We start from the raw sequence: 23,754 nt of genomic DNA, 5'->3' as shown, positions 1-23,754 counted from the left end.
AAGACCTCTGTGGTTTTGAGAATAAGAATACACATGAGATTGTTTTTATTTGAGGATAAATATGTTTTCTGCCAGACAGAAGCAGATAGAGATTTAGACAAGGAGGTCTCCATGTTGTAGATCACAAACTAAAATTCACATTAAGTAGTTGCTTATTGTTGGCTGTGCCTATTTACCTTTCCCTAATCCACAAACTTTAGTAATGTTTAGAACATCTCAACTGTGCTCAAATGCATTAAGAGAAGTATCCTATTTGTGTGCTTGGAGCATATTACTTAGGGGGAGGAAATGCTCTCTTAATCCAGTTTAAATAGTAGCAGGAAAAGTGCCTTACAGAATAAGAAAGGAATGTTAAGATCCATTTCTTATGCTTCTTATTATTTACTCCTTACAACTTTAAGGAGCCGGGCATGAAAACCTTAAGGGTGCTAGCCAAATTCCTTACACTCTCCAAATCAACAGATTCATTACAAATAGTCAGTTGTCTCTTCTAAGTCTGGCTGTTAGGACATCCATTTCCTGTTTTGCTTTTTCTTCTGAGTCTCCATCAGTGATTTCTTTTTTCCTTGTCATACTTTTAAATAGTGGTACTGTCAGTCTCCTAGTCACAGTCTTATTATTTTTCCCCATAATATATCCTCATCATGAGAAATCTTATACACATGAGTTTCTCTAAATCTAAACAATGATGAAAAAATGTAAATACTTAATTATTGAGTTCTACATCTATTTTTTCCAATTTTCATTATGCATCTTCATCTAGATTTACTAAAGCTACTTCAAGCCAAACATTTATTTCTGCCTCGTCATCTAGCTTTTCACTCCCTGCAAGTGGTACCTCGTCCTGCATAGCATGTCTATTAATCTCTCAATAACCACCCCACATTGTAAAATAAGTTACTGAATCCTGTGGCTGCACCTCCTGAAAATCCATGAGATTTTCAATTTCTCTTCATCCCCGTTTTCATGATCACTACTCTGCATGGGCTAAAACAATACATTCATAAATGGTTTCCTCTGTTCTAACTGAATCTCCTTCTCTATGTCCCCTTTATCTGATTTCTAAAATGTGTGTGTGTGTTTTCAGTCACATCTGACTCTTTGTGACCCCATGAACTCTAGACCCTCAGGCTCTTCTGTCCATAGGATTTCTCAGAAAAGAATACTCAAGTGGGGTGCCATTTCCTTCTCCTGGGGTTCTTCCCAATGTAGGGATCTAACCTATGTCTCTTGCATCTCCTGCATTGGCAGGAAGATTCTTTACCACTGGCCACCTGGGAAGCCCAATTTCTAAAATAGGATGCAGAAAATGACCCACCAGAAAACAAAAATGTTATCACTCCTGTGGCAGTTTTACTAAGGCCACAGGTTCTTTTTCATCCCTGCCACTGAGAGGTGTGATATATGTCTACCCCCAGAAACTGTGATCTGTGACTACTTGAGCATTAGAATATGTAGAAATGATACTCTGCTAGGTTTCAGGTCCACAGAAATGGAGTTTTTTACATTAAGAGCAGGTTATCTCTCTAGGTGAAATCATGGCTTTATGATTTCTAAAACTGATTCATTTATTGTAGAAATATGCATGTTTTATTTCCTCAGAACAGATTTAGATTCACAGCAAAGTTGTGAAGATGGTACAGAGATTTCCCATATACCACCTGCTCCCACCATGCATTGTTGTTGTTCAGTTGCCCAGCTGTGTCAGACTCTGTGACCCCATGGACTGCAGCATGCCACGCTTCCCTATCTCTCACTGTCTCCCCAGAGTTTGCTCAAACTCGTGTCCATTGAGTCAGTGATGCCATCCAGCCATCTCATCCTCTGTCATCCCCTTCTCCTCCTGCCTTCAATCTCTCCCAGCATCAGAGTCTTTTCCAGTGAGTTGACTCTTCACATTAGGTGGCCAAATCATTAAACTTTCAGCTTCAGCACCAGTTCTTCCAATGAATATTCAGGCTTGATTCCCTTTAGTATTGACTGGTTTGATCTCCTTGCTGTCCAAGGGACTCAAGAGTCTTCTCCAACACCACAGTTCAAAAGCTTAAATTCTTTGAAGTTCAACTTTCTTTAGGGTCCAACTCTCACATCCATACATGACTACTGAAAAAACCATGGCTTTGACTATATAGACCTTTGTTGACAAGGAGATGTATGTGATTTTTAATATGCTGTCTAGGTTTGTCATAGCTTTTCTTCCAAGGAACAAGAATAGCCTCCCCCATTATTAACATCCCCAACAAGAGCAGTACATTTGTTATTAATGCAATTGATGAACCTACATTGGAAACATCATTATCACCCAAAGTCCATAGTTTATATGGTGTTGTGATATTCTATAGGTTTGGACAAATGTGTAATGACAGATACCTGCCTTAATAGTATCATGAAAAATATTTTCACTGTCCTAGAATTTGTGCCATTTACTTTTAAGATATTTTTCAGTCTTTATTCAAGTTTATAGGCTTGCTTAGTTTCCCAGAGGCTTCAAACCTTTTTTAACCTAATGCTTTTTAGCCTCACATCTTTAGTATTCTCACATTTAACTTTGATTTGCTCCAGTCTTTGTATTTGTCCTTTTTCAGAATCTTGACATATATAGTTGGCCTCATTTTTGTCTATTTATTGATGCTAACATTCATTTGTGTTTCTAACATACTACTCTAAATCCTGCTAGGAAAATCTACAGTGAGATATTGTAAATGCTAGGAACATAAACCACTCAAATTCTGAGTAGTCTAATTCTCACAATTCAAGCAACATCTAATCCAGGTCCAGAATCTACCTACTGAATTTCAACCTGTCTCCCTTCTAGTTCACACTATTCCATCTAAACCATCCTTGGTGCTCTACTTCTCTAAAGAGTCTCTTAAAGCAGAGGTCCCCAACACCTAGGCTGCAGACCAGTCCATGGCCTGTTAGGAACCGGGCCTCATAGCAGGAGGTGATCAGTGTGCAAGGGAGCAAGGGTTCATTACTGCTCCCCATCACTCACATTACTGCCTGAACAATCCCTACCCTCAGGCAGTGGAAAAACTGTCTTCCACTGGTCCCTGGTGCCAAAAAGGTTGGGGACTACTGCCTTAAAGCAAATTGTCTCTTCAAGGAACAGTCAGCATTCAAGGCCCTTAGAAGTCCAGATCTGAAATTGCAGCCTCAGTTAGCATGATTCAGCATATTCTTACTGAGATGAAACTTCAGATTTATAATAATTTAGAAAGTAACAGGAGATACCCCAAAATAGATTTATACAGTTCAACTTAAGGGTAATATGTGGAAGCAGACAATAATTCGATTTATGGATGAGTTTTCAATCTCACTTCTCTTGTCTTTTATCCTCTGTTCTTTGTCTCATTTTCTGTTGCACGCCCACCACCACCCCCCCCCCCCCAGCCAATAATTCTTTTAAAAAGAGCGAGACACCCACATACCATCCCAGCTTGTGACCCTCACCAAGAGACCCCACATCTTAGGATCACTTGAGCAAATTGTTGTTATTGAACAGTGAGACTCCTATCTTAAAAAAAAAAATCCCCTAATATTCACAGAGTGGCTGTGATACACTGAGGAAGCTCTCTCATAAAAATAGGGAGCAGTTGGTTGAGATACTGCGGTGCTCATTTAGTTAGGATTTTTCAGGATAAAAGTTCCATCTAAGCTTATAGAAAGTTCCCTGTGTGGTTTTGGTGTATTTTAATTTTGATGGAATAACAGTGAGAGACCAGATGGCAAAAACTGAGAAACTACATATTTTAGGATAATAGATAACATGACAGGAGGCTTAATTTTTGATATGAACGATGGTGGTTGTTTATCACACATACAATCTGAGAATATGTTTAACACAATATGAGTTTTCTTGCTCATAATCTTGTAAGACGTGTCAGATCCTACCACCCCTAGGAAAGCTAAAGGAACCCTGCCAGTGGGGCATTCTAAATGTTTTTAATAACCGCTTCCCCCACCCCCCCACAAATTCTGCAGTAGTTGAGCCTGTTGTCAGGCATGTCAAGGTGATCTGAGAGAGGCTGACACTAGGACTGCCATTGTACTAGGAGATATTTATGGGATGTTATAAACTCTGGCTTAGTTCTCTCAGCAATTGCTGAGTTAAGCGGTCTGCAGTCAATAGTACATTCTTACTCGAAGAGCAACCTGACTGCATTCACTGTAAGCTCAGCAACTCAGATTAACAATCCTCCTCAATTTAAACACATGTCCTTTGCCATAATGGTGTGCCGTGGGTCTCTGGAATTCCTAGTGTTTTTTAATCAGAAGCCCTGATAGCCTTTGTTCCGGACGACAGTTCTTAGGATTTTGTATAGCAAAGGGCAGGTTGGCTTACTGTCCTGTACAATAAAGATAATGCTTTCAGTTGGGGCAAAATTAAGATGGTTAGCTTTCCACCCACTATATAAGACTGGGGTTTCCTAAACTTTGGCATTTGCCCTGACTCCTTGGTACTGCCTCCAGGAGACTTAGGGCAGCAGGGGAATCAGTGTGAAAATGAAGTTCATACCGCTTGTTATTCTGTGAGTAATAAACCCCTTTATCTCTACCCCACGAGGCATGTGTCTTCTTCTACTATTAAAGAAGCTTTGGCTGCAATAGCCTATGTCCATTTAGGATTTGGCCTGGAATGTAAAATGAGCTGAGGGGCAGGGACTCTGGGCAGAAACACTCTGGGCAGAAACTTCTGAGTATAATAAACACTGTAAAAAATATCAGCGCCACACTCACTTCATTTCCTCACACGGGCACATTTAGGGGCTGAGAAGTTGCAACATAAGAGATTTTTGAAAAGAAAGATGCACGTTTCACTACTGATCACAGCATGGTTACCATGCAGATGATGTGGACAGGAGGACAAACAGTTGATCCTTCATAAGCACATGGAGTCTTGCAGTGCTGTGGGGCTTTGGGAACCAGTGTAAGGACACCAAAGGATAATTCCCAATAATGTGAAGTGAGAACCTGACCCAAGGTCATGTGAACTCTCAATTGTCTTTCAGATATCTTACCTCATCCCCTTTTTTTCTTGCATGGTCTCCAATGAGAAGCCTGCGGTAATACTTATCCTTGTACCATCATACTTTTTTACTTTTTTTAATTTCAGAAATTATTTCTCTGCCTGTGATTTCCTGGAGTTTTAATATAATATCCCCAGGTGGGATAGTATCTTTTTTTTTCTTTAAAAAAAATGTTTAATTATTTTTTTTTCATTTATTTTTATTAGTTGGAGGCTAATTACTTTACAATATTGTAGTGATTTTTGTCATACATTGACATGAATCAGCCATGGATTTACACGTATTCCCCATCCCAATTATCTTATTTGTTGTTTGTTTGTTTTTCAGCCTTGCTTGTTGTTGTGTTAGTTTTCTGGATGTGTACTATGGTGTCATTATTTGTAAGCAGTCCTGGCATTACTACTTCAACTATTCAATTTTTTTATCATCCTTCTGTATTCCAATTATGACTTTATAATATTCTTTAAAACTATCCTACAATTATTTGGTGTTCTGTTCTCCATGTCTATGAGTTATCATGAATTTTCTTCTTAGAGTATCAACTGTGGATGTTCTTGTTGACATGTATTCAAGCTTATGATTCCTGGGTCATATCAAGTCTACTGGTGATCTTGTTAATCTCTATTTCTGTTATGGTGTTTTGATTTATAACATTGCCTTTAGATTCTTAAGTTTTCATCTCTCTGCCGACATTACTTATCTATTCTTATAAGTTTATTTTTTTTAATCTTAGAGCTTCTAGCATATTAATTATGCCTATTTAAATTTTTCTTTATTATTCCAACATCTTTCTCATATATGAATCTGATTCTGATGGTCACTTTGCTTCTTCAGAGGATTTTCTTTTTCTTTTCACATGCCCCATTATTTTTGATGAAAGTCAGGCATGTAGCAGGTAATGGAAAATCTGTAAAATAGATTTTCAGTGTGAGGATATATGTTAAGCCAGCTAGGAACTGAGCTGTGTTTAATGTTGGCTTGTAGCTACAGGTGCCAGAGACATCACAACCATTTAGTATCCTTGTTTTTGTCTTCATGTTAACTTTGTTCTTTTCTAAGTACTCTTTCTTAGAAGGATGCTGTGTGTTACAGCTCTTTCAGTTGTAACCCATTGTTATAATACTAGAGACCCACTAGCATGGTGTTGAGTTTTAAAGACAAAGCAGGACATTCTGTAATCTTATAATAAGTTTAATCTTTCAGTCAACCAGTTGGGCTGGGACTTTCATAAGTGTTTCTCCTGTGAAAACACCCATCTTCCCTCACTCCCAGCTTCTTACTCCCATCCCTGGTTGCATCAAGTCTATTTTCTTGATACCTATGCATTATTCTCCCCTTTAATTGGGGCCAGAGGGCTGAAGGGAGCTGGAAACGGAGCAGTGTCCTTTTACCAGCTGAGATAAGGCTTTGCTCCTGAGAAGGAAGTCTTTCTCCATGGAGAGTGAAAGAAAGAAAGAAAGAAAGAAAGAAAGTTGCTCAGTCGTGTCTGACTTTTTGCGACCCCATGGACTGCAATCTACCAGACTCTTCCGTCCGTGGATTTTCCAGGCTAGAAATTCACTGGAGTGGGTTGCTATTTCCTTCTCCAGGGGATCTTCCCGATGGAGGGATCAAACCCCCTTCTCCCGGCTTATAGGCAGATGCCTTACTGTCTGAGCCACCAGGAAAGCTCAGCCATGGAGAGTAGCCTTTTGTTATGAAAAAATCTCTAGGAGAATTTCACAGTTACTACTCTTACCCTTCCCTTGCTATCAATAAGAAATTTGTTTCTCACATTATTCTATCTGACTGGGTTCCCGAAAGTAAAGCATTCAAGTGTGGGTCTCCCTAGTAACTACAGCTTTAAAGCAATTCTCATTCTTATCCCGGTGTACACACAACCTCCAGCAATTAATCAAAATCACCATTTATGTGTTCCTAGCAGTTTATAGTTCCATTCACTTCTGCTCTGGGTAAGCAAATCTGAGCTGCAACTCTCTGGATGTACTTTCTCCCTGGTTTGGGCTGTAGTTTTAAGGTAGCAGTTTGCCTGTGACCTTAGGTCTTTGATGATTTAGGACATATTTTGAAATTCAATTTGTTAAGCTTTTTTTTTCATTTTAAGGTTGGGAGTGATGGTTTCCAAGTATTTTGCTTGTTGAAGCTGAAACTAGAAGTCTAAAAATCATGTCTTAATTTTTAAAATAATTTTTCTGTATCCCTACAAAATTAATAACTAATATATACTCTTCAGGTAAACAAGATTTAAGGAAATATAAAGTCCCTCCACTCCCACAAAAATATAAATTTGCCATTTTCTTGGAAAATACCCTATCATTTTTGCCAACTGTTTTCCCACACTTTAGAATAACTTGTCTTTCTTTTCATCCCTCTGAATCAACCATCCTGTTTCCATCTCTTTTAAAATTAATTAATTTATTTTAATTGGAGGATAATTACTTTACAATATTGTGGTGGTTTTTGCCATACATCAACATGAGTCATCCACAGATATCCCATTCCCATCTTTTTCCACTCCTAGAAATTACAATAAAGTGCAAATTTGACAGTTGTCGGCATTAAAGACAAGGTAAGCAGTCATCTGCACAGTTTGGAAGTGCACAGGTTCAGGAATGTCTCTGTAAGCATGTTATGCCAAAGCTCAGTGTGTGCTGGACACTTCTTTGACCCTGTGTATCAAAAAATATGGTAGAAAGACATATTCACTAGATTCTGAAGAGAATTGTCTAAAATAACTATAGAGATGAGCAGTATAGATTGTGGAGAAAGATGAAAAGATTTTAATTCTTTCGTTTGAAAGTGAAAATTTGTAACTTGGACCTGAGATTACAAAGCAATGAAACAGGATAGTAAATGAAAGGACAATGCTTTGACTCCTACAAATATTCAAGGAGAATAGAGATTGTGATCTTTTAAAAGATTTGTGTATATTATATAGTTTTTTCTAAAGAGGAAAATGGGACCTAATCTTTTTATGGCTCTTCAAGAATTATAGTTCTGTGAAGCTGACTTAACTCTTCCATCACATTCATTTTGACTTTATGTTCTTCAGGATAATTCCATGACCTTAACTTGGCTTTGTAAATAGGTTTCTTCTAATGGGAAAGGAATACATTGATAGAAAACAAGAGGAAGGTTATCTCGGTAGTTATAATTCCCATGGTAAATGAATATATTGACATTCTCTTTAACAAATTAGTGTTCTGTGAATTTGGTAAGCCTATGGTAGATTGTTAATAAACCTTTTAATCATGGAAAAAGAAGACTTGGAACTGAGGTAACTGACTCTAAGACCTTTAAGGACAAAGATATATGCCACCAAAGGAAATCTGTATATGCAAATAATCTACAACTTGCAAATATAAGCTATATTATTTGCTATTACTTTACATTGGTTACTGGATACTGATGAAGAGATGTGTTGACCTTGGCATATTAGCAATGCCCCAAATGCAACACAACCAACTTAACAAAATGTGATTAGCTAAATGGATTATTAATGTAATCATTGCTGTGGGCACTAATTAAGGTGAAAATTAATTTCATGACCTTGTATAAGAAAACATCTAATCAAATAAATTATCACCATTATGGAAAACCATTTGCCTTAAGAAGCCACATCTTTAAAAGGGTTGTAATAAACCACTTTATAAAAATTATTTTTCATATCCATCAAGTCATTGTCCATGAATACATATTAAATGCTAGTGAGATTTTCTATGACAAATGTTGTGGTTTTCAGCGATATATAGTTATTATTGAGAATTTTTTTTACAATCTTCATTTCAACTAAGCAGAAACTTAAGGAAATTAAATACTGTATTATCATACTAAAGTTTTTGCACGTTATTGTTTTTTTAAAAAAATGTGTATGTGTATGAATGCTATACTGATTCTTCTAAGTTGTCAGTTTCTAAACAGTTACAAAACAATACAAGGTACAAGAAAAACTTTCCAAGATTTGACTTAGTTAGAAAAAAAAAACTTCATTTATTAAGCATTCAGTCACTTCTTAAATATTAGATACATTTTCTGAACTTTATACCAGAAAGTAAGGGCACATACATCAAACCCAGGTGCCTATTCCATACTGATAGCACAAAGACAGATGCAACCAGGTCCTCACCTTCTAGGAGATTAAAATCCAGTGACACAGACATATTCTTTCAACACAAAGTGATAAGTTTTAAAACAAAGTCATTAATGTAATAATAAACAATACAAAACAAAGACTATATTAAGAGTTGTGTTGATTATTTGCCAAATGTTAAGCAAATTTTGTGAGCTATCAAATATTTCTAAACTTCATAAAACAAAGTATATTAATCTCTCAAAAACTGATACCTAAAGAAATTAAGTAATTTACCCATTTATTGATATGAATTACTAGCCAGAATTTGAACCCCAAAGATCTGACATCAAGAGTACCACCAGTGCTCACATATATCTGTAATATTAAAGACATAGTTCACAGAAGAACACAGTTGAGGTCACCTTAAAGTTGTTTCACAGTGGGAGCTAAAGTTGGAGAAATGCACAAAAATGTCAAGATATTTGAAAAAAAAAATGTTTATATACACTACTATGTCTAAAGTATATGACTAATGAGTACCTAATATATAGCCCAAGGAACTCTACTCAGTGCTGTTTGGTGACAAAAAGACTATATATATATATATATATATATATATATATATATACACACTGATTCACTTTGAGTATATAGCAGACACTAATACAACATTGTAAAGCAACTGAACTAAAAAAAAATCTAAAATACAGAAATTAGAATGACTTCCTTCTTTGCAAAATACAGTAATACTAATGTCTCTGTTATAGATGGCATTGATTAGAAAATTTAGATAAGAGGGGAAGCAAAGCTAGTTTAACCTTTGTTGCAGCTCTGTAGAAGCAGCTGTTCAGGTTACCAAGTTATTTTTAGGGAATATGTGCCTGGGATGCTATTGAGTGTCAATAAAATACTGGCAGATACACACACGCACACACACACACACACATATATACATATATATATATAGGTATAGATATATAATTGAACTTCCCTGGAGGCTCAGACGGTAAAGCTTCTACCTCCAATGCGGGAGACCGGGGTTCGATCCCTGGGTTGGGAAGATCCCCTGGAAAAGGAAATGGCAACCCACTCCAGTACTCTTGCCTGGTGGGTTCCAGTCCATGGGGTCGCAAAGAGTCGGACACGACTGAGCAACTTCACTCACTCACTCACTCATAGACATATAATTATCACTAATTCGCATTGATGTCAGAGACCACAACAACACTGTAGAGTAATTATCCTCCAATTAAAAAAAAGAATAAATACCACCAATTAATATCAGAGGCCTTAAAAAATATTCCTGGCAGATGAGGAGTAAAACAATATAGGATTAATATTATTTTAGAAGTTTTTATAAATTAGCAAAGATTAGGTTAAAAAATGCTCTTTCCAAACTAAGAACTAAAAGTAAAAGGACTGGGAGTGAATAAAAATAGAGAAAGACCCAGAGGGATCAGGTAGAGAGGGAAGTGGGAGGGGGGATCAGGATGGGGAACACATGTAAATCCATGGCTGATTCATGTCAATGTATGGCAAAAACCACTACAATATTGTAAAGTAATTAGCCTTCAACTGATAAAAATAAATGAAAAAAAAAATAGAGAAAGATCAGCTTAAAGCAAGAGACGTTGTTATATTAAAAAAGAGAACATGTAGCTCTTTTGATCATGTCAAGCATGAATGATACCATTGTTTTAGAAGAAAGACTCCACAGTAGTCAAATGAAGCTGTCCTAGACTTGCCCCATGCTATAGCAACATGACAATAGGAAGAACAGTAACTAAGAACAGATCTCTTCTGGAACAGAAGAGTAACATCCGTCTAAGACCTTGTTAGAAGTTGATGAGAAGGGATCCCGGGTGGATTTAACAGGGAGAAAAAGGCAGCATGTCTGGTTTTGTGTACTGTGTTACACCTAGCCTGAAAGTGTGAAGAATTCTTGTTCCTACATATACTTGTCTTTCTACTACTGCTTTAATCACAGTCAATATGAATAATTCTGACAGTAAGACACACTGCCTCATTTCAGCATCTGTGTATGAATGGCTTTCTGGACTGAGACAGCGGAGCTCATCCTGTTGGTGGTGGTTTGAAAGGAGAACTGAGGTTGTGGCATTCATGACAATGTGCCCACTTGTCTCCTTCTTTCCCTTAATGACTGTCAAAGAGGATGATTTCCTCTCCAAATAGGGAAAAGGGGGGAATTTTTTAAGCATCTACATCCAATTTCCCTTTGAGGAAGATTTAGATGACAGCAGTTACTCCCAAGAGCAGCAGGCTCTTCTTCAGTTTTTTTTAAACTAGGCTTGAAAAGATGAGGGAAAAAAGACCAACAGTGGGATGACAGTTTCTTTTTTCAATATCGTTAGGATAATTTTGATCAAATACCTTCCAAAACACTCTAAAAAACTTCAAGAGCTTTGCTAGACAGATGCTTTGTAAACTTGTTTTTTTCACATTTAAATTTCCTATTATCCATCGCCTCAAGCAACTACTTGATCAGACTGAAGCCCATTCTACTTTCCTGTTGTTTGTTCTTTTAATCAGCTTCTGCAGTGGCTTACAGCAAAAGATCATTTTTCCTTCAATCTCAAAGAAGGGCAATGCCAAAGAATGTTCAGACTACCTTACAGTTGTGCTCATTTCACATGCTAGCAAGGTGGTGATAAAAATCCTTCAAGTTAGGCTTCAGCAGTATGTGAACTGATAAATTCCAGATGTACAAGCTGGGTTTAGAAAAGGCAGAGGAAGCAGAGATCAAATTGTCAACATTCACTGGATCATGGAGAAAGCAAGAGAGTTCCAGGAAAAACATCTACTTCTGTTTCATTGACTACACTAAAGCCTTTGACTGTTTGGATCTAAACAAACTGTTGAAAATCCAGTAAGTTAACTAATAGAATAGGATTTAGCATATTGTTTTGTCACCAGACAATATGACATGGCAACTAGGTTATTTACTGTAATCTCTGTGCTATCAATATTTCATATTGCTTGTTTTTAAGGATTTTTTTAAATTAAAAGAATATTTACTTTTTGCCCATTGTCCACTGCTGAAATAATTTTAACACACTGGCTTTTCTTAAATTTCTGACTGTTTGGAATTGAGAAGAATGGAAACTGTAGGAACTAATAAAGTATCACTTTGATCTGTTGTTAAAGATAACATTGGGTTGTATTCTCAAAAACAGATAAAGCAATGAGAATTAAATGCAACTTTATCTTTGGAAACTTGAAGTCAGCCTAATGTATTTTCTTAGAGAAATCTCTAACTCTTGTGAAGGAAAAAAAATGGCACAAAATGTACTTACTAGAATTCTTTCTTTCACTGATGGCAATGTTAGAAAACAAACACCATTTGAAACTGATTTAGTTACAAAGTGTACGATTAAAGCCCTAATTCAGTAAAGTGGATCATAGGGCAAGTAGGGTCAAGTGTTCCAAAACTCAGGATTTTTAATTTAAGCTATCACATTAGAAACAGCATGTTTTAAATTTTTCAAAAGTGATGTTGGTATCAAATCCTGATTGCTGATTTTCTGCAAAAGCCATGAAAATAGAAAAATTCTCTAGATGGACAAGTATAGGTCCAACTGTGGGTGGGTGTCAAGAATGGAGCATACCCAACAGGTAGCCAGCTGTGGGACTCTAATCACAAGAACCTGCAATCAACTTTCAGGGAAAGAAAAATTAAATGCAGCCACTTACTAAGTCAGTTGCTCTTTGTCATCATTAAACTCAGAGGGTAGACCCTGCATTTTTAATTTTTATCCTCTCCCAAATAAGCTGAATTTTCTTCCTAACATGCTTTAAAAAAAAAGAAAAGGTGTAAAATTTAAAAACAAAAGAAAAATGAATTTGTTTCACTTTTGTTAAACTCATAGAAGAAGACACTATTTTTCTAATACTGTTTTGCTCATGCTCAGTCACTAAGTCATGTCCAACTCTGGGTGAACCTGTCGACTCTAGCCTGCCAGTTTCTTCTGTCCATGGGATTTTCAGGCAAGTTGCCATTTCCCCCCTTATTTTCTCAATTCTCAGGCTCCTCTTTTTACACATTTTTTTCCACCTACTCTTTATTTGACTGGTATTCCTCGAGGTTGTAATTTCAGTTTTCGCTTGTCATATGCTCCCACTGGAGGAAATTCTCATGACTTTGCCTATTGCAAAAATTATACTAGCTGTCAAATGTATAATTTTAGACCTAATCCTTCTCTGTTTCAAACTCAAATTTCATACTGCACATGATATATATGTATTTATATTTGTCAGAGATGGCTCAAATAAACATGGTCAAAGACAACATAATTATGCCTATCCATGCTTTCAGTCTGAGCACAAGAATGCCATAGACATGATCTTTCTAGTGAGAAATTTTTGTTATATTCAACTATTTCTCCTCAAGCCGCCAAGTTTTATGTCAGCAATTTGTCACTTATGAGTCAAAATATCTCCTACTTCTCTCTTCTTGTCTTTACTGAAACTATTGCTAATTTTCCTAAACTAATGATTTCAATATTCTGTTTATTGATCTTCCTTCTTTTACTTTACCTCCTTTGGTGTATTTTTTTTTTTTTATTGAAAGATAACTGCTTTACGTATTTTTTTTGTTTGTTTTCTGTCAAACCTCAACATGAATCAGCCATAGGTATGCATATATCTCCTCCCTTTCAAACTTCATTCCCATCTCGCGCCCCATCCCACCCCTGCAGGTTGATACAGAGCCCCTGTTTGAGTTTCCTGAGCTATAGAGCAAATTCCCGTTGGCTATCTACTCTACATATGGTGATGTAAGTTTCCATGTTAGTCTTTCCACACATCTCACCCTCTCCTCCCCTCTCCCCATGTCCACAAGTCCATGCTCTATGTCTGTTTCTCCATTGCTGTTCTGTAAGTAAATTCTTCAGTACCATTTTTCTAGATTCTGTATATATGTGTTAGAATACAATATTTATCTTTCTCCTTCTGACTTACTTCACTCCGTATAATAGGTTCTAGGTTCATCCACCTCATCAGAACTGACTCAAACGTGTTCCTTTTTATGGCTGAGTAATATTCCATTGTGTATATGTACCATGACTTCTTTATCTATTCATCTGTCAGTGGATACCTAGGTTGCTTCCATGTTCTAGCTGTTGTAAATGCTGCTGCAATGAACAATGGGTACATGTGTCTTTTTTAGTTTTGGTTTCTTCAGGGTATATGTCTAGGAGTGTGATTGCTGGGTCACACGGTGGTTTTATTCCTAGTTTTTTAAGGCATTTCCATACCTCTTCCATAGTGGCTGTATCAGTTTACATTCCCCCAACAGTACAAGAGCATTCCCTTTTATCCACACCCTCTCCCGCATTTATTGTTTGTAGACTTCTGGATGATGGCCATTCTGACTGATGGGAAGTGATATCTCATTATAGTTTTGATTTGCATTTCTCTAATAATTAGTAATGTTGAACATCTTTTCATTAGTTAGCCATCTGTATATCTTCTTTGGAGAAGTCCATTTAGGTATTTTTCCTGAATTTTGATTGGGTTGTTTATTTTTATGGTATTGAATTGTATGAGTTGCTTGTATATTTTTGAAATCAATCCTTTGTTAGTTGTTTCATTTGCTATTATTTTCTCCAATTCTGAGGGTTGACTTTTCACCTTGCTCATAGCTTCCTTCTCTGTGGAAAAACTTTTAAGTTTAATCAGGTCCTACTTGTTTACTTTTGTTTTTACTTCCATTACTCTAGGAAGTGGGTCTTAGAGGATCTTGCTTTGATTTATGTCATTGAGTGTTGTATCTATGTTTTCTTATAAGAGTTTTTTTCTTATGGTTTCTGGTCTTTAATCCATTTTGAGTTTATCTTTGAGTATGGTGTTAAGAAGTGTTCTAATTTCATTCTTTTACTTGTAGCTGTTCAGTTTTCCCAGTACCACTTATTGAAGAGGATATCTTTGCCCCATTGTATATTCTTGCCTGCTTTGTAAAAAATAAGGTACCCATAGGTGTGTAGGTTTATTTCTGGGCTTTCTATCTTATTCCATTGGTCTATATTTCTGTTTTTGTGCCAGTACCATACTGTCTTGATGACTATATAGCTTTGTAGTATAAAGTGAAGTCAGGAAGGCTAATTCCTCCAGCTCCATTCTTGTTTCTCAAGATTGCTTTGTCCATTCAGGGTCTTTTGTGTTTCCATATGAATTGTAACATTTTTTTGTTCTAGTTCTGTGAAAAATGCCCTTGGTAGTTTGATAGGGATCACATTGAATCTGTAAATTGTATTTGGTAATATAGTCATTTTCACAATATTGTTTCTTCCTATGCAGGAACAAGGACTATCTCTCCATTTGTTTAGGCTGTCTTTGATTTCTTTCATTAGTGTCTTATAATTTTCTGTGTACAGTTCTTTTGTCTCCTTAGATACATTTATTCCTAGATATTTAATTCTTTTTGTTGCAATGGTGAATGGAATTGATTCCTTAATTTCTCTATCTGCTTTTTAATTGTTAGTATAGAGAAATACAAGTGATTTCTGTGTATTTTGCTTGTATCCTACAACTTTGCTAAATTCACTGATTAGCTCTAGTAATTTTCTGTTTTTAGGGTTTTCTATGTACAATATCATGTCATCTGTGAAAAGTGAGAGCTTTACTTCTTCTTTTCTGTTCTGGATTCCTTTTATTTCCTTTTCTTCTCTGATTACTGTAGCTAGGACTTCCAGAACTATGTTGAATGATAGTGGGGAAAGTGGACAGCCTTATCTTGTTCCTGATCTTAGGGGAATACTTTCGGTTTTTCACCACTGAAAATGATGTTTGCTGTAGCCTTATCATATATAGCCTTTACTATGTTGAGATAGGTTGCTTCTATGCCCATTTTTTTAAGAGTTTTAATCATAAATGGGTGCTGAATTTTGTCAAGGTTTCTTCTGCATCTGTTGAGATTATCATATGGTTTTGATCTTTCAATTTGTTACCATGGTATATTACATTGATTGATTTGCATATATTGAAGAATCCTTGCATTCCTGGAATAAACCCAACTTGATCATAGTGTGTGAGCTTTTTGATGTGTTGCTGATTCTGTTTGCTAAAATTTTGTTGAGGATTTTTACATCTATCTTCATCTGTGATATTGGCCTGTAGTATACTTTTGTTGTGTTATTGTTGTCTGGTTTTGATATCAGGGTGATGGTGGCCTTGTAGAATGAGTTTGTAGTGTTCCTTCCTCTGCAACTTTTTGAAACAGTTTTAGAAGTGTAGGCATTAGCTCTTCTATAAATGTTTGATAGAATTTCCTTGTGAAGTCACCTGGTCCTAGGCTTTTGTTTTTTGGGAGATTTTTGATCACAGCTTCAATTTCAGTGCTTGTAATTGGGTTGTTCATAATTTCTATTTCTCCCTGGTTCAGTCATGGAAGGTTGAACTTTTCTAAGAATCTGTCCATTTCTTCTAGGTTATCCATTTTATTGCCATATAGCTGTTCATAATAGTCCCTTACAATTCTTTGCATTTCTGGATTGTCTGTTGTAACCTCCGTTTTTCAATTCTAATTTTGTTGATTTGATTCTTCTCTCTTTTTTTCTTGGTGAGTCTGACCAAAGGTTTGTCAATTTTGTTTATCTTCTCAAAGAACCAGCTTTTAGTTTTATTAATCTTTACTATAATTTCTTTCATTTCTTTTTCATTTATTTCTGCTCATATATTTATGATTCCTTTCCTTCTAGTAATTTTTTTGGGGGTTTTTTTTTTTTTGGTTCTTTTTTTCCAGTTATTTTAGGTATAAAGTTAGGTTGTCTATTTGTTGTTTTTCTTGCTTCTTGAGGTAGGATTGTATTGCTATAAATTTCCCTCTTAGAACTGTTTTTGCTGCAAACCATAGGTTTTGAGTTGTCGTGTTTTCATCGTCATATGTTTCTAGAATTTTTTTTATTTTCCTTTTGATTTCTTCAGTAGCCGCTTGGTTATTTAGAAACATATTGTTTAATCTCCATGTGTTTGTTGTTTCTTACAGCTTTTTTTCTTGTAATTGATATTTACAAGTCTCATAACATTCTGGTCAGAGAAGATGCTTGATATGATTTTAATTTTCTTAAATTTACTGAGGTTTGATTTGTGACCCAAGATGTGGTCTGTCTTAGAGAATGCTCCATGTGAACTTGGGAAAAAGGTGTATTCTTCTGCATTTGGATGGAATGTCCTGACGATATCAATAAGATCCATCTCATCTAATGTATCGTTTAAGACTTGTGTTTCCTTTTTAACTTTCTGTTTTAATGATCTGTCCATTGCTGTGAGTGGGGTGTTAAAGTCTCCTACTTTTATTGTGTTACCATTGATTTCTCCTTTTATGTCTGTTAGTGTTTGTCTTAAGTATTGAGTTGGTCCTGTGTGGGCACATAGATATTTACAATTGTTATGTTTTCCTGTTGGATTGATCCCTTGAACATTACATAGTGTCCTTCCTTATCTCTTGTAATCTTCAAGTAAGGTCTATTTTGTCTGATATGAGGACTGCTACTCTAGCTTTCTTTTGCCTCCCATTTTCATGGAATATATTTTTCCATCCTCTTACTTTCAGTCTATATGTGTCTTTAGGTCTGAAGTGGGTTTTTTGTAGACAGCATATATATGGGTCTGGTTTTTTATCCATTCAGCCAGGCTGTGTCTTTTGGTCAGAGCATTTAATCCATTTAACATTAAATTAATTATTGATATATATATATATATATATATATATATATATGTTCCTACTGCCATTTTCTTAATTGTATGGGGTTGATCTTTTTCCTTTTCTGTATTTCTTGACTATATATATATCCCTTTAACATTTATTGTAAAGCTGGATTGGTGGTACTGAATTCACTCAACTTTTGTTTGTCTGAAAAGCTTTTTTATTTCTCTGTCAATTTTGAATGAGATCCTTGCCAGGTACTGCAATCTTGGTTGTAGATTTTTCCCTTTCAGTACTTTAAATATATCCTGCCATTCCCTTCTGGCCTGCAGAATTTCTGCTGAAAAATCAGCTGTTAAATGTATGGGGTTTCCCTTGTATGTTACTTGTTGTTTTTCCCTTGCTGCTTTTAATATTCTTTCTTTGTGTTTAGCCTTTATTAGTTTGATTAGTATGTATCTTGTTGTATTTCTCCTTGGATTTATCCTGTGTGGGTCTTTTTGCACCTCTTGGACTTGATTGACTATTTCCTTTTCCAAGTTGGCTAAATTTTCAACTCTGTCTTCAAAAATTTTCTTATACCCTTTCTTTTTCTCTTCTTCTTCTGGGACCTCTATAACTCTAATGTTGGTGTGTTTGATATTGTCTCAGAAGTCTCTGAGACTATCCTCAGTTCTTTTCATTCCTTTTACCTGATTCTGTTCTTCAGAAGTTATTTCAACCATTTTTCTTCCAGCTCACTGATTCATTCTTCTTCTTCAGATATTCTGCTATTGATTCTTTCCAGAGTATTTTTAATTTCAATAGTTCTGTTGTTTTCCTCTATATTTTTATTCTTTATTTTTTCTGGATCTTTGTTAATTGATTCTTGCATTATCTCCATATTGTTTACAAGGTTTTTGATCATTGTTACTATCATTATTATGAATTCTTTCTCAGGTAGTTTGCCTATTTCCTCTTCATTTATTTGGACTTCTGTGTTTCAAGTTTGTTCCTTTCTTTGTGTAGTATTTCTCTGACTTTTAAATTATTGTGTATGAGGTCTCCTTTTCATAGGATTCTAGGTTTTATTCCTTCTTCATTTTGGTTTCTGCCCTCCTAAGGTTGGTCCAGTGATTTGTGTAAACTTTATATAGTGTGAGATTTGCACTGAGTTTTTGTTTTTTCTTTGTTTTTCCTCTAGTGGACAAGACTGAGTGAGGTGGTAATCCTGTCTGTTGATGATTGGGTTTGTAATTTTGTTTTATTTATTGTTTAGATGAGGCATCCTGCACAAGGTGCTACTGGTGGTTGGGTGATGCTGGGTCTTGTATTCAAGTGAATTCCTTTGTGTAAATTCTCACTATCTGATCCTCCCCAGGGTTGGTTCTCTGGCAGCCTAGGGTCTTGGGGTCAGTGCTTCCACTCCAAAGGCTCAGGGCTTGATCTCCGGTCAGGAAAGAAGATTCCACAAGTGGTTTGTTATGGCATTAAGTGAGATTAAAACAAGTAACCCCAAACGAGAAACCAGAGATGAACCCCAGACAAATGGTAGTTAAAAAATCAGGCAAATAATAATTAAAATAATGGAATATACACATAGACACCCATAAGCAAAGTCTAAACAGTCCAACAGAAATAAAGTACAGTTATTGACCCAGTGAACAAAGGAAATCAAAAATTATATTTACCAGTTAAGAACAAAACTAACTAAAGCACAAACTGGAAAACAAACTAAAGCAAGATGCCAAGTGGAGAATAAAACAATGAAAACATCACTAACAAATATGTTGAGAGGGATGGAAAGAAAGAGAAGAAAGAAAGAATAGATATGCAAATTTACGTATAAGTAGATGAAAAAGATTTATATACATTGATGATTTTAACTGCAATGGGAAAAGAACAGTAGGAAAGGCAAACAAAGAAATAAATGTAGAAAAACTATAATAGGTTTAAAAAATTAAAAATATAAAAAAATAGAAAAGAAAAATAAAGGAATAAAGAAGAAAAAAAGGAAAACTCCACAGAACTCAATAAAAAGTGTGACTGAATATACACATATGCATATATACCCATAAGCAAAATCAAAACAGTCAAATAAAAATAAAGTCCAATAGACTGACCCAGTAAAGAGAGGAAACCAAAAATTGTATCTACCAGTTAGGAATAAAACTAACTAAACACAAACTGGAAAACAAAACTAAAGCAGGGTGCCAACTGGGGAATAGAGCAATGAAAATAAAACTAACAAATATGTTGAGAGGAAGGGAAAGAAAGAATAGATGTGCAAAGTTAAATAGAGGCAGATAAAGAAGATTTATATACATTAAAGTTTAACTGCAAGGGGGAAAGAACAGTAGGAAAAGCTAACAAAGGAATAAATATAGAAAAAATAATAAGTTTAGAAAATTAAAATTAAAAAAAAGAGAAAAGAAAGAAAAAAAGGAAACTCCACAGAATTGCAAAAGCCCAACTCAGAGGCAGAGGTTTATAACAACAACAAAGAAATGTGACAGGGGAAAAAAAGCTCAAAAGCTTAAATAGATTTCATAGTGCCAATAAAATTGACAAATACTACAGGATGGGGAGGTGGGGAGAAAAAAAAATCCAAAAGAATCTACAGAATAAGTCAAAACATAGAATAATAAATATTTTTCTTGAGTCAGTGCTGTCAGAATCCTTTCCATCCCTGGGAGTCTAAGTCCACCTCACCTCCCTAGGACGCCCTCCAACACTGTGCTGATCTCCGGATCTGCTGTGGGGGCAGCTCAGATTCTAATCTGGTCCTACTCCTGTGTGTTCTTGCCTCTAATGTCCACAGCTATCAGAGCTGGTGTGTTTTCTTTTGTGGGGCCTTTCAATGTCCTTTTATATATTCCCTCGACACAGAGTCTGCCTAGTTGATTGTGTGGATTTAAGCTGCAGCTTGTACAGCTTGTTGGAACATTTTGGGCCTACTTCCTTAGCCACACTGCCCCAGGGTTTCAACTGTGGTTTTATTTCCACCTCTGCATGTGGGTTGTCCACTCAGGTTTGCTCCTGAGGCTGCCCTGGAGGACTTGGGTTTTCTCCTGTGAGGGCCAGGTGTGGAGGTGGTGCAACTGCTTGGGTAGCAGGGGTTCTGGCAGCAGCAGGTATTTAAGGGAGTTGACAGCTAGGGTAGCAGGAAATATGGTGCTCTAGAAGGGTATGGCAACCAGTATTGGCCAATACACTCCAGTATTCTTGCCTGGAGAACCCTCTGACAGAGAGGCCTGGTAGGCCACAGTCTACATGGCTGCAAAGAATTGGACATGACCAAAGTGACCCTGCATGCATAGATGCAAGATTTTTATTTATTTATTTTTGGCTCATGACAGCAGTGAGCATTGATCATGAAGGCAGTGCAGCAGCTTGGCTTGCAGGGACCTTGGAGATGCAAAATATGCATGGACATGGACTGCCTCCAACCAGGAGTTATGGCCATATCAGAGTCTTTTTTCAAACCTCTTGTATTTGGCAATCAGAAGGCCTCTTGGCCAGTCTTTCTCCGTAGCTCTGCCCGTTCAGGCACTTAGAGGGCTCCCTTGCCTGAGTTCCTTCTCTGTTTTTCCACATGTCAGGCACATAGAGGGGCCCCCCTGGCTGGGGTCCTACTCTGTAGATTGGGGCATCAATCACTTAAAGGAACACCCTGGGTGTAATCTTACTCTGTAGTTCAGTGCGTCAGGCATTTAATGGGCCAACCTCTCCATTGTTCAGCTGCCAATGGTGGTGTGTGGGGAGAGAGAGGCTGTGGTGATGGCTTCACCCCCTCACATGACTCAGCAGTATAGCTTTGTTTCCATGGCTGCACGAATTTTCTCCACAGGTATTTCCCACCACAATCACATCCCCTCAATCTGGCTCTCCGCAGTCAACATCCCTATTGCCCTGGGATTGCTCCACAATCCCTAAACTCTGGCTCCCATCCACTGCACCTTCTAGGGGACCTGTGTCCCTGTCCAGGGTACGTATGGCTGCAACAAGGACTGTCTGATTCTCATTCCATTTAGGCTGCCACAAGTCAGCTATTTCACTCCCTGCCTTAAATGTTTCTCCTCTGACTCAGATAGTTGCCTTGATGTGGGGATCGGACCCCTGCTTCAGTTCCTTCACCCACTGAGGGCAGGTCCATTCCTACTAACACTCCTGTTTTTTCCCCCTAGTTCCCTGGTCCTACCGAGTTTTGCGTGGTTCTATGTATTCTTTCCCGCTGGTCAGGTACTCCTGTCCACTCTCAGCTGGTATTCTGCATGCACTTCTGTGTCTGAAGGTGTATTCCTGATGTATCCGTGGAGAGAGATGTGCTCCATGTCCACCTACTCCTCCGCCATCTTGTTCTCTCCACTGGTTTATTTTTGTCATTCTCTTCAGTGAAAAAAATTCTCCACTCTGTTCCATTGCCTTCTTGCACTGTAAAGGGAGATTGTGTGCATTCTGATATTATACTGGAAAAGAAGATTTCATATGTATAATATATAAATTTTAACAATATAAATATATATATGAATGTGCATAAAATCATATTTATATTTTGACTGAAAATGGGGAATAACTGGGCAAGTCCGCCACAAGAATGGCTTCAAAAAGACCATGCAGAAAGTTCTTACTTTGGTTCAGATGAAAGGTAAAAATGGCTGGGGCAAGTTAGTGGCAATAGTAGATGCAGAGAAGGAAATAGAATTGTGAAATAGTAGGTATAATCGATAAAACTTGGCTTTTGTTGATTGCAGACTGTAAAGAAGTTAATTTTCAAATAAGAAATTGGATGTACCTATAAGGCATGCAAACTGAATGATATATGAGCCTAGAACTTTCAAGGGAATTTTGAGAAATAGTCTTGAGAGTCAGCAATATTCAATGGAATACTGGATTAGTTCACTAGGGGGAAACCAGTGTGTGATAACAAAAAGAAAATATGGAATAGAGGCACCAGTGTTTCCATCATCAAAGGGAGAATTAAGCAGAGATTAAAAAAAAAAAAAAAAAAAAAGACTGAATTTTCCCCCAAATCTGAGAAAATCAGTTGAATCATTGAATGTGTGTTTTCCTTGGCAAGAGAAAACAGTATGAGAACAGTAATTTCTTTCCCATTCTTACAAGTATTGGCCTCAGTGGTACTTTAATTTCTGTTCTGATGATAACAAGCTCATTTTGTCTTTTTTCGTACATGAACTTATATTATTCGGCCAAAATTTACTTCTTAGTAGAACTGGGTGTATTTTTCATTTAGCTGACTTTTGAAAATCTAGTCTTCCAAGCCTCTGTCCTTATTTAATAGCCTTTCTGCATTCCAGTCTTGTTACCCATAAAAGTAATTATAGTATATTAGAAGTCATAATATTTTTACAAGTAACCAAGACATTAGAAATGTCTGTACCAAAGCAACCATCAGCAGAAAAGAAACAATCTAGTCTTATTCATCTTGGGTTTAATGGAAATCACAACTGAGAAGAAAATGAGAGAGATCATTACACAGCCCTGTAGAAGAGATCTTTTGCTTTTCATGAAATATTTCTCCTTGGCGAACAAACCAGGATGCTGAAGGATACCAGTAACACAAAGAAACCATAAACCTTTTGTAATTCTTGGAGTTGAATTCTCCCAGCAGAGGAAGCATATTTTATCATGTGCTAGTAATGGCCATGCAGAGAAATCACTCACAAAAAATGGCTGTGCGCTCAGGGAGAATGATGAGTTTTTGCACAAGCTAAGTGGATGAGAAGTGTTTCTATCTGCTTCTTCCCACATCTGCTGCAACATTGCTGCGTGAAATTCACATTCAGACACCTTATACAATAGATAATTACATTTCAAATTATTTTGTAGTTTTTAATATGCAAATTGAGTTTAGCATATTATTTAAGCTGTATTTATTTTTCATCTAACTAATATATGTGAAGTGAAGCAAAAGTCGCTCAATCGTGTCTGATTCTTTGCAACCCCATGGAGTATACAGTCCATGGAATTCTCAAGGCCAGAATACTCGA

The sequence above is a fragment of the Odocoileus virginianus genome, chromosome 11 (assembly GCF_023699985.2).
Source record: "Odocoileus virginianus isolate 20LAN1187 ecotype Illinois chromosome 11, Ovbor_1.2, whole genome shotgun sequence".
NCBI lineage: Eukaryota > Metazoa > Chordata > Mammalia > Artiodactyla > Cervidae > Odocoileus > Odocoileus virginianus.
Note: the sequence above shows the minus strand (reverse complement) of the source record.